The sequence below is a fragment of the Salvelinus alpinus genome, chromosome 13 (genome assembly GCF_045679555.1).
Source record: "Salvelinus alpinus chromosome 13, SLU_Salpinus.1, whole genome shotgun sequence".
In the NCBI taxonomy this organism is placed as follows: Eukaryota; Metazoa; Chordata; class Actinopteri; order Salmoniformes; family Salmonidae; genus Salvelinus; species Salvelinus alpinus.
The window spans coordinates 1177737-1190053 of NC_092098.1; the positions used below are offsets into that span (position 1 = coordinate 1177737).

A 12317-nucleotide genomic window follows, 5' to 3' on the forward strand; every position below is an offset into this window, starting at 1 on the left:
GCTAATGTTAGCTAGCTATAGAGCGACCACATTTAGCTGACTTCTTCCATCTTAAAGCACTTATAAAACAAACCAAATGTAAACATGTCTGCCAGCTGTTGGTAGCTAACTGCTGATGCTGTCATAGATAGTACAAGCCTTTGGGAAAGAGATGTTTTCAAGGCAGGCTTGCCGAGTGCGGGCTAAACTGAACTGCAACACTTTGGCCATGGATTTCGCAGAAGCCCCTAACAGGCTGACTACACCGCTCGCGTAATGTGTGTGAGCGTTGCAAAATAAATGTTGAAATCCATGTTATTCAATTATTGCGCGTGCCAACGTGCGTCTGCGTTGCCAAGGGCTAAAATAGAAATCAGTTCTATTTCTGACACAGATCACGCTGCAAGTCCTGCCTCTCCCATCTCCTCATTGGTTTATAGAAGCAGGTACCAACGTGCCATCTCCTCATTGGTTATACCCACGTAGGTGACTGAAAGACGAATGAGGTCAGTGGCGGTAAGGCACCTAATTTATGAAAGTTGCCAATCGCAATATAAAGTCAAGAGAAGAAAAGGCCTGGAAGGAAGAGAGATGACTAGAAACGATTCGAGTGACCATTTTAGGTGTGGATTAATTGGCGGAGTAGAGGACCTTGTGCATTTCAGGTAAAATAACAACTCCATGTTTATATCCTAGAACAAATTAGCTAGCAAAAGTAAGCTAGCTAAATAGGACAAATTAGCTAGCAAGTGCAAGCTTGGACAAAATAAATGTATGCACGATGGCGCACACGGGCAGCCGGTTTGGGTTCCGTGTTAGCCATGCTTTTTTTGGAATGTTGGAATGTAGATTTTGGTCCATAGAAAAGTTTCTTTTTGGATCAAGTAGGGCTGTCCCCGGCTAAAAAAAAAATGTTGGTCAACCGAAAGTCGTCTGTTCTTTTGACCAATCGACTGTAAAAAGAAATGTATATGCATTGAGCTTGTTTGATGCTTTAAGCTCACTGAATGATGAAATAAGACAAATTACTCAAGAAGGAGCCAAAGATCAAGATAACCTGAAGAAAAAAACCTTAACCTGACCATGCTTCTGCTGGCTTTCTCTGCCAGTACTCTCCTGATGTTGCCGGTAATAGGCTACACTGAATAGTTGGCAAACTTTCTCATGTGGAATTCCAATGTATCTAGCCAATTTTACTGATCTGCATGCCAGTTATGGTTTTCATATGCATATTTTCGTGGAACAGTTTAACTTAATTTATAAAAATGTAATTTGTATCTCAATCATTGTCATGTGGTTAATCAAAATTAAATCCAAATGAATATGGTACAAATGTAAAAATTAACTTATATTGACATTGCCAACTATGTAAAAATAGCTTACATAAAGCCAACAAATAAAAACATTGAAGCCTGCAGGTAGAAAATATTGACTACACATGGCCTGCCTGCAACAAACTTGAAACATTGTATCAACTACTAACTTGGGTCAGGCCTGAAGCTTGTACTAGCAAACTTACTAAAAAAAAGTCCCACCCCAGTGAGCTCGGGACAGACACAGCTGTAGGCTATATTCACAAGGGATAAGAAGTAACCAGGTAGGCCTATTTTATGACGTTTCCACTTGATCAGAGCATGACATTTTTACCTTTCACGCTGTGTGATTATGGAAAGGGAGAGAGCTGGAAAGATTTTTCAAATGCATTGAGGAATTATTGTCATTATCAATGGATGTAAAAACAAACGTCGTTTGCTTGCTGTTTGAGGTGAAGAAAACATTACTTTAAGAAGCTCCACAGCTCATTAGTGGTGGTGCGTCAAGCCAATCAGAAATACTATCAGATCCCCAAATGGGCACATTTATATGTGCCATGTAGCCTATAGTCCTACTTCTATGCATAATCAGGTGTGCGTACATACTCAACATTGACAGGAGCACGCAAGACAATGACTAAATTGGCAAAACTCGAAAATGGAATAAAATAAACCAAAACTTGTTCCTCACAAGTGTAGCATAGGTTGTGCGCTCTACAAACAACGTGTCCACTCTGACAATGATAAAAGATTGTAATAATATATTGAATGCATTAATAGAAATTATTGGAATTAACGGTACATTTACTACTGGTGATGTGTAATGGAAATGTGTAATAGACACTAACAATCAAACGCAAACAATTCAGTTATGAAACAATGAATGTGCACAAATTGGCAGGAGCGAGCATTCTGGAGAGAGATGTGCATTGAGCATCTTAGCCACACACACCTTCTTCTTGGACTGTGCCATCACTGAGGCCTCCGCAATGGATTATTCTCGGCTTCTGCAATGAATTAGTTCACAGATGGGCGCAAAAAAGACAGGTGTCTTGTGTGCCATAAAAAGATATATATATAATATTTGCTACTGCTCGACAAAAATAAATATTGGTCGACCAACAGCCTATCGACCAAACAATCGAACAGTCGACTAATTGGTGTCAGCTCTAGGTAGGTCAGTTGCTTCTTGTTGAAGATGCAGCAGATAATGTTACCTTGCTAAGGCCTCTTCCCCCATTACTGAATGAATCTGTGGCTATTTCTTTCTAGCCGGCAAAATAAGTGAGCTAGATTTTTATTTGTGTACTGCCATATGTCGATAACACAAGTTTGTCACTGGTATGGGCTACTAAATATCCTAAACCTAGACAGGGATAGCTGCAAACTAAAAACGGGGAGAGGGAGGAGAAAATTAACTTTCTGTTTCATCCAGGGGTTGTAACTGGTTCAGGGAACACGACCAAAAACTGGTTTGAGGAACAGAGCCAGAACCGAGAACAAAAGTGATCAATAATGTTCCAGAGCAGAACCGTTCTTTTAAAACCATGGGAACCAGTTAATACCGTTATTTTACGTTCTAGGCATTTTTTTACAGTCCCACAAAAAACGCAACAAAGTGCCTATGCAAAGCCCTCTCTGTTACTCAGAAACTTATTCCAGTGTCTGCCTGCCAGATTAAAATCTTTGCCAGTTTGTGTGTGATTAATTAGAGAACAATGGACTAACTTTTTCAATGCTAGTTAGTTATCACGTTTCACAATGGACTTATTAACTACACATAAGTGTGTTAGCTAGCTCTAGTCTAGCTCTCAAAAACTCTAAGCAGCATTATATGTAATGTAATGGAACTGAGTCATGATCAAGGGCTAGCTCTGGTCCAACGGCAGTTAAGCCAATTCTCTGAAGTTCAAAGACATTCAAAGTTCCTTCACAAAAGCCGCTCCTCCTTAGGTATAATTCTGTGGGCTTAATTCAGATGATGCCCTCCTCACCTGCAAAATTTCAATCGCATGTCACCACCTACACTACACTTGTCTGTCCAATGCATGTACATAGCTTGCCCGCTCCATACCAAGCTGCTCTATCCATTGATGAAGTCATTTAATGTCGAGCTAAACTGATTTCAGACATTTAAAAAGGAATAGAAAGGAACAATATAAACAGTTACTTTTGTTTTGAACCGGTTTAGAACTTTAATTTTGCTGGGTCGGAACAGTGGAACGGAATGGGGAAAAATTATTGTTCTGTTCAAAACTAAAATGATTTCCCTTCCAACCCCTGGTTTCATCTGCTGCTGGCTTGCTAATGTTCACTCATATGTTTTTCCACATGTAATTGCTGAAATTACATTTTAACTAAAAAGTTAGGTGCCATTTGGTACGCACCAGATTACCATTACAGTGGTTCGTCCTTTAAAAGTTGCAGCGTACTGCGGCGCAGCTTGCATGGTGCCGCAGAATTTTATGGCACGTTATTTAAGTGTGAACCACTGGTACCATTAACGCTAGTTAGTGCTAGTTTGATTTTACATTTACATTTTACAGTTTGATCACCAGAGGGCATCTTTGAGAAGCATTTGATAGCCTTCAATAGTGGCTGTACTAGAGAATATAAAACCTTTTTTTGTAATAACATAGTATATGGGACTGATTTTAAGAAATTTTGCTTAATTTGATGAATATTATGGTGTTTCTATTCCAAGAAAAATTAAAACCCTCTGGGTTTCCGTTAGGAAAATATGGCGCTGTACAACGTGATGATCGGGAGTAGGCTACAGTACTGGGCTATTTAACTAAAGCATCCCTGTGTCGTGTGGGAGACCGGGGTTCAATTCCCTGATGGGGAGGAAGGAGTAGGCTGTCTTTGTAAATAATAATTTGTTTTAACTGACTTGCCTAGTTAAATAAAGGTTACACTAAGAGCATAACATTTCTACCCCCTAATTTTCTAATTCTAGTCTAAAATACTGCCCCCTACAACAGTGAGGTTAAGGAGCGCTCCGAGCACACACTGTACACTCTGGACGAGGAGTAGGGTTGATCCGATCGTTCTGTCCTAACAACAGCAGTCAAGCACCCAAGCTAACTGGCTAAAGTTGGCTAGCTTGCTAGCTATTTCCAGACAAATGAGAGAACAGCTCACTCTGACCATTGAATTCGCCCTAGCAGAGCTGGTTAAGCAGTTATGTTATCCAGAGCGTTGGTGACTGCAACTGTGCTGCTGGCAACAATTGAATTACGCTTTTTGGCCCACGCTCTTACTGACAAGGGACATATTCAATGGGTGTTGAGCGTTCGTAAATTCGTCAGTTATTCTGTGCTCTGGCACACTCAGACGAGAGTGCTCTGAAATCGGAGTAGATAGCCAGAGCGAATTTACCAGCTACATCTATCAACAGTTGTTGCAGTGACATCATGAACATATTATTGAAATGGTTGCTCGCATTGTGGAGTATTTTGTTAAGACATGTAGCTAGCTAGCTAGCTAAACAATGAACCATAATCCCAACTCATGACATTACTACCCTGCATGAATCTGCAGGTAGCTAACCAAATGGCTCTGAGATACGAGTAATATTACTACACAGATCATACACGTAACGTTAGCTAGCTAACAGCACACTTTAACTTGAAATGAAAATGACTGACTAAATTATAAACGTGCAATATCTGAAAATATAGCTAGCTAGTAGGGGTGGGTGATTTGAACAAAAATGTATATCACGATATTTTCCACTGTCCAGACGATAACGATATAATATCACAATATACTGTTATTTATTTATTTTATATTTTAAGCCCTTCAAAGTTAATATATTACAAAATATTGCTTTTAAACTTAGAGAAACAGAAAGGGGGCATTACACATTTTTCTTTTTTACTTCTGTGGTAAACCTGTGCCAACATGAAACATAAACAAAGCTATATGAGTTAAATAAATATGCAGTAAAATGTAACTTAAAAAAAGTAAAACCTTTTTATTTACTTTTTTACTTTTTCCTGACAAATATAAGAAGTGCTGTCTTTTTTCAGCATAACACTGGTCATTATGAATTCAAGTTGTAAACCTTTTCAAACGAACTTCTTCAAGCAATAAGCAATAACGTGTAACAATTCACTGCCTCCCTCTTCACAAGTTCCGTGCCAGGAACACCAGCCTATTGACAGTTTCTGGCTTCAAAGTTGCCCTGTGGCATGTGACCACATTGCCCCCACTGCTAAATGCCATCTCAAAGGGCAAACTTGTGTCAGGGATGTATAAGTATTCCTTTGCCAGACAACTCACTTGTGGGAAGTGTGAACTCGCCACCACTCCAAAGGATCAGCCTGACTGTCTGCTGCCATCATCAGAGTGTAGCTGTCCAGCTCTCGCTCCATGACCTGTCTCTGGGTTCTTAAGGCAGGTGCACTACTGCTTTTCTTAAAGAAGCTCCCAAGGCTCTTCTTGGACTTCTTTGCGGATTGTGGAGCAGTGGCAGCTTGCTTCTCTCTCGCACTCTAGTCCTCTTCAAGAGAGAAGTCTCCCACGGCTGTGTTCCCATACCAGGAGGGCTTCTGTCTCGGAGGCAGCTCTCACCTTCACCAGCTTCTCAGTGGTCATGTAGGTGGTCTTGAACCTTGAGTCCAGAAAGGTAGCCATGGTGAGCAGCTCATCTGTTTCAGGGTCGGTGTATTTGTCATTCAGGTAATTGAGGACACTCATCTTAATCTCTCGGGTCAGGTTGGCTTCGCCATCATTTAATTTCCGAACCTCCATCTTGAACAAATGGAGGACCGGCTTCAGATAGGACACACTCACGTATGTCTCTCCTGGAGGGGCTTAAGTGCTGCCGTGATAGATTCAAAGACCTCAATGTCTTGCCAGGAGGGTGCAAGGTGCCGTGTTTTTTTGTCTGCGGCCAGGACTTGTGTGATGGCCTTTTCCTGCTCCAGGACTCCTTCCATCATCTGCAGTCGAGATCCCCACCTTGTCAGGGATTCCGTGATGAGCTTGTGGAGGGGCAGACTCAGTTTATCCTGTGCCTTCTGCTTTCAACTATAGGAAAATGTGCTGACCACTTTCTTGCATACTGGGAAACCAGAGGTTCATTTTGGACACTCTTCTCTGAAAAATAAAAAGGTGAAAAATAATTACATATGAATCACAATTATTCAATAGAAATAACATTGCATCTGCTGTAATTACATCAATTTGCAGCATGGACACTGGACATGATTACAAATGTAATCCATCTATAGATGTACATACAACTGTCGTGATTAAGAGAGCTATGTTGCTTTCGAAAACGGGATCATTTATTGAGTAGGCTATTTATTATTAAAAGAGAGAAGATAGATTCATATCTTGAAACCACAGGCTAATGTATCAATTAGAAATAAAACCAATGTAATGTTTGGATATTGCACACATTTACAAATATGATAGATTTGCATAGCTGTATATATTCGGCTTAAAGTATAAGAAGGATCAGGCGGTTTAGTCTATAACTTTAAACAGAGGAGATAAAATGCAGAAAGCTATTGTATTCCTTAAGTTGTTGTTTTTAAGTTACGTTATTTTTCTACCTAGCTCTGTGTGTTTTGGACGTGGAAACTTACCAATAGCAATGTGTAGCCTGTGTCCGAAAAAACCTAGTCTTGTGCATTTGTTCAGCTTCAATGCTGTGACCATGTTCGATTCGCTGTCGGTAGTCATACATACTTGACGCGACTCTTTCAAGCCCCAGGATGAAAGTGCCTCCCTCAGCCCAGCTGCAATTATTTCTCTGATGTGTCGGTCTGGGAAATAAGAGGTCTGAAGGCATTTGCTTTGCAGCTTCCAGTTGTCGTCAATGTAATGAATTGTGAGGCTAATATATGGATCTGTGGTCCGGCATGACCATAATTCGGCAGTGGTAGAGAAGAATGCAGCGTTACGAATTTAATTGGCAACTCTGTCCCGACATTCTGTGTAGCATTCTGGCAGACATGTTTTGCTGAAGTATTTACGGCTCGGGATCTCGTATCTTGGGTCTAGAGTTCGAATCAACTTTCTGAAACCGTCTTTCTCCACAGTTTGAATTGGTTCCATGTCTATCGCTATGTGATACATAATTGCACTCGTTATCTCATTCCACTTCTTGCTCTTCTTGTCATAGGGAGTACCACTAACGAATGATGCCTTGAGTGATAGCTGAGTGTGGGTTTGGCTTGAAGATATCTTGGGACTTGCTCCGGGGATTTGTTGCACGCATTCTGGTAGATTCTTCATATTCGTGCACATGCAGGGTTTTCAGGTGGTGAAAAAGATTGCTGGTGTTTCCACCTTTGCCTAGCACAATGCTCTGACAACTTACACAGTACTGTTTGTTGGTCGAGGTCGGATATCTTAAAGCCAAACCAGTTCCAAACGAACCAATTCTTCGTCCTGCAAATCAACCTCAATAGCGTTATTTTCCTTGTCTTCAGTCATCCTCAATGCTTGCTTACACTTTAGCGCTTGATTTTTGGACACTTTTGCTAACGAAAGGAGTTTACTTCACTAGATGTTTGCTTACTCTGCAGTTGCGCATGCTTGTTTGTTGACTTTGATTGGCAGGCAGATTGTGTGTAACGTCCATGCTTCTAGTTTTTTTTATTTGCTAAAGAAGGCATTGTTTTTAGTGAAAGATAAACCATTTGAACTAGCCCACTAGGCTGTATGACTGAACGAAACAAAAAACGTCTTATTTCATACATTTATTAATTTATTATGATATGCACGATATGACAAAATCCATATCATGGCACAACGTCATACCGGTATTCACGTTCATACCGGTATACCACCCACCCCTACTAGCTAGACTATCGTACATGAATGGATGCTTCTCCCTCTGCCCCAGATGCCATGGTTGCCCTTAGTTTGAAGACGTAATCTGGAGACAGGTTTTCTCCATCTCCTTAGCTATCATACTCTATTTCCACTGATTTCAAAACTCAGTCCTCCAGAAAGTGGTGAGCAACACTTATGCAGTTTTAATACGTGATAACTTTTTTTTTTAAAGCCACGTTAGAGAGGATTACCTACTACACATACTGACCAGCTCAAATAGACAGAAGCGTGCTACATGGCAGACAAATCCAAACTCATCTCTCGGCATGTCCAGCCTACTCATTATCTCAGCCAATCATGGCTAGCGGGAAGGTTCCTTCCTTTTTCTGTGGCTAAACCAACTAGGCGCGTAATTTAACAATTGTATTTACAGATGGCATACAAGTTTGATAGTAAGGCACATGAAAGTTCACATGTTCCAGAAGGCATTTCTGCCAAAAAACACGTGTAGATTTTTAGTGACAAGCAACATACGCCTAGTTTCCTGAAGTTAGTCAAATATTACCTCAATCACACCAACTACCTCGTGCCCGAGTACACTGACTTGGTACCGGCATTCCTTGTATAAAGCCTCATTGTTATTTTATTGTGTTACTATTTTTTTATTTGTTAATTTTCTTACTTTTCAATTGTATTGTTGGGAAAAGGCTCGTAAGTAAGCATTTCATGGTAAAGTCTACACTTGTACTCCAAACATGTGACAAATAAGTCAATTGTGCACCAGCAAGAGATCGTTGTGTTTGGTAGCACTGTTTCTGTAGCAGTGTTTCATAGGATGGGAGAGTTTGCAAAACAAATGCCCACATGATTGATACAAATCATCATGATATCATTCTGCCAGGTAGGTCTACTTTGCAATCAACATTTAATTGGTAAGGTTTTTGGGAAAAGCCTTTAGAAATGACTGTTTAGGCATGCTAACTGGCTACACAACCACACACAGGCGCACAAGAAGAGGCATTACTTCTTCTGATAGTTGCAGGAATACGATTTACTGATGCATTCTTTTCAGGAATTGAGAAACGAGTGCAAAGAACTACTTTTCTAATAAGTTAGTTCAATACATTTAACTTTCTGTGCTCAGTTCAGAGGCTCAACCAATTATTCGGCGGGTCTATTCCTACGTCAGCGACGTCAGTCCTGCAGAACATTTCGAATATCTGGCAGCATTTTACATTTTTTTTCATCGTTCGAGTAGTCACACAAAAAAAAAATTAGTACTTGAATGGTATTTTTTTGAATTTTAGAACACAAGGCTAGCACTGGAAAACAAATGCCCGCATTTATCTATATGCCAACAAATTGCAACAATGCCTAATTTATAACCATTGCAGATAAATCCTAATTGCTACATTTCCCCATATAGAGCGCATATATTCAGTCAATGAAAAAGCAAGTGCCATTTAAGATTAATTTATTGAAACCGGAATATCAATTTGTTCTATTATATTGTGGAACACAGTATTCAATTTCGTTTATTCTACCTGTTCTTTAGAATTGTATAAACGGATGAACAATTCCACATTGAACACGGCATGGTGATGCACGGACACAACATCTGTTTGGTAAGAAGGAATGTGCTTAATGATTCTGATGTTTAGGGGGATTATAGCTTAGGCTAACCATTTCTAAATGGCACTAACAGATAGCAAACTAGTGCAAAATGGGTTGGGGTTAGCCATCCTTTTGTTAGCCAAAGGGGCTAAGTAGCCAGCTAGCTTCCCATCCACGGGCGCCACGTGGACAAGCCCCACCCCCTCCATATTCATAAAGTGGGACTACCCATTCAACATCAGCATGGCTGAATGCGGCTGGGCCCAGGTCATCTTAAACTCATCGACGAAGTCTGGAAAAAGAGGCAAGCAGTGTTTGACCGATAGCAGATATTCCCCAACAAACCTGAATGCCTTCCGCCGTGGGGGGAGGACGGCCACTCCACTGACAAGCGTGCAGCCGCTTGGTGACATAGCTCCATGAGCGGCGCGCTAGAAGCCAGGGATTCCCCTACTACATCCGTATCAAGGATGTGTGGCTGCCCCAAAGCCAAACCCTCCATCACAGTCTCAGAAAAAAAAGTTGACAAGCCAGAGAAACCACGTCGTCATCCTACACGAGTCCTATGTGACACTGAAGGACACCGACATTTCAGCCAGCACTATATCGCCATGCTGGGAGTACAGCTCCATGTGATTCGATTATGAACCCAGATCCACCCTCGTATCCTGCAACTCAGGGTACAGGCACCCACGGGAGGAAAGTGAACTTCTGTCTCACCAAACCTTCTAAGGAAAGTTACACGCGCGAGAGAGAGAGAGAGCTTAGACGCAGCCAGTGACAGTCATTGCATGAGCTGGTTCAATCCAGAGCAGCCTGAGCATGCAAGTTTCAATTAATCAATCAAATGTATTTATAAGGCCTTTATACATCAGCCGATGTCAAAGTGCTATACAGAAGTTACATTTACCATAATATATATATATAATTGAATCACATCAGGTGTCATTCTAATGTTACTCAGTAGAGGGCGCTAGCGTGCAATCTCCCTATAGCTATGTTGTACAGAGGACCAACAAAGGGAACTATCTGTTTTCCTATTTGAGTTCTAATGTCTATGTTATAAATAACTTAAAAATGCATCTTATAAAGAAAGCATACTGTTCTAATTCATTCAAAAACGACTCATCTTGTTTTGAACACAAAGCATGCCTCTGAATCCAGGCCATGTCCCAGTATCTAATGTTAGGTTTCTGGCAATTCACGAATGGATAGTGGAGAAATGTAAGATTACATGCATCAAGGGGAAACCATGACGTCCACGATAGGAGAGAGTTTAGGAGATCTTATACGGTTTGTGCTATGGTCATTTTCATGAGATAGTCACTTTTTGTAAATGTAAGCATTTATGTAATCAGAAAAAGCACACAGGCTTCATAATTCATAAAGGTCATGTTAACTGACTGCTATTATCTCAGAACATAATGTGTAGGATCTCCTAAACCTGTGTAAACCTATTTTCGGCGTTTATCTCAAAACCCGATTCTTTCCCCCCATGAATGGCTGAACGAACAAGCAAGTAAGATGGGGCGTATTCATTATGCCGATTGTTGCCAAACGTTTTGCAACAGAAACCGTTTACTTCAAACGGAAACCATTTTGCAACGGAAAGGAGAGTTTCAATTGGACAAATTCCGGTAGGTCCCTCCGTTTCGTTCTTGAACGGTGAACTGTTTCCGTTGCAAGAGGTAATGAATGCACCCCGATGTTCCCTCATTCTGTCTGAATGGACAAAAGCTATACACGTATGTGTTTTCTACTTTCCATAGCATAGGATCAACAGCCTAGTAATAACATATGCGTTTCTTATTTTAAACTCTGAGAGCAAACGGTAGTCATCGAAATGTAAACTTGCTGGCTAGTTAGTAGTTACCAGCAGTTTATACGGTCTGATCATTAGCTAGCGAACTACTAATCAGAACCAAAAGCAACACATACAGCAAACTCTCCAAAGTGTGTTATGTTAACAATTTCTATACAGCGTGCAAGGCAGACAACTTGGTGCATTTTGTTGATTTACTAGCTGGATAACAGTTAGCTGACGTTCGCTAATGCTAGAAAGCCAAGTTGATTAGCCTAGCATAGCGGTCTTACCTTTGTAAAGCTACAAATACGGCCGTTAAACACCAACAGGAGAAAGTTAAACGAATTAAAAAGAAACAAATACTATTAAAATGTGCGATAATGGCTTCTTTGCAAATCTAGATCATTGCAGTATATATTCATTTGTAGGTTTATTTTAACTGCTTTATGGTCTGCAGCTCTGACCCCGTTTTCTGAAAATCCGCCATTTTGTTTTACCTTTCAAGGTCCTCAAACATGTTTACGTGAATGAAGTGACATCCTCTATTTTGAAGCGTTTTACATTTGTATCTATGGTGGTATACAGTTTTATGAAGCTGGTCTTATTGTAAAATATAGTATACATAAGGATTTCGTAACACTTTAATGTAACTTTTTTTGTTGTTGAATATTTCACACTACACATCTGTAAGGATTAGTTGGATGTTTTTATCAATCGGCTAGTTCTGACTGGCAGCAATTGTTCCATATTTACTATATTATATATATATATATATATATATATTTATTATATCCTAGTTCCTACAATGCAAA

At 40.3% G+C, this 12317-nt stretch overlaps 1 protein-coding gene across 3 annotated transcripts in view; it reads right to left on the reverse strand.

Moving 5' to 3' along the window:
- LOC139536790 (transcription initiation factor TFIID subunit 6-like) overlaps nucleotides 1-11984 on the reverse strand; it is a 45148-nt gene extending 33164 nt beyond the window's left edge. For 2 of the 3 annotated variants that reach the window (XR_011667396.1, XM_071337411.1), the window contains exon 1: nucleotides 11796-11984. The gene's annotated coding sequence lies outside the window, so the exon portion shown is untranslated. Of the gene's footprint in view, nucleotides 1-5579; nucleotides 6399-11795 lie in introns of all 3 variants that reach the window. The other variant, XM_071337413.1, reaches the window with a different exon arrangement.
- Between the last annotated feature and the right edge of the window lie 333 nt (nucleotides 11985-12317).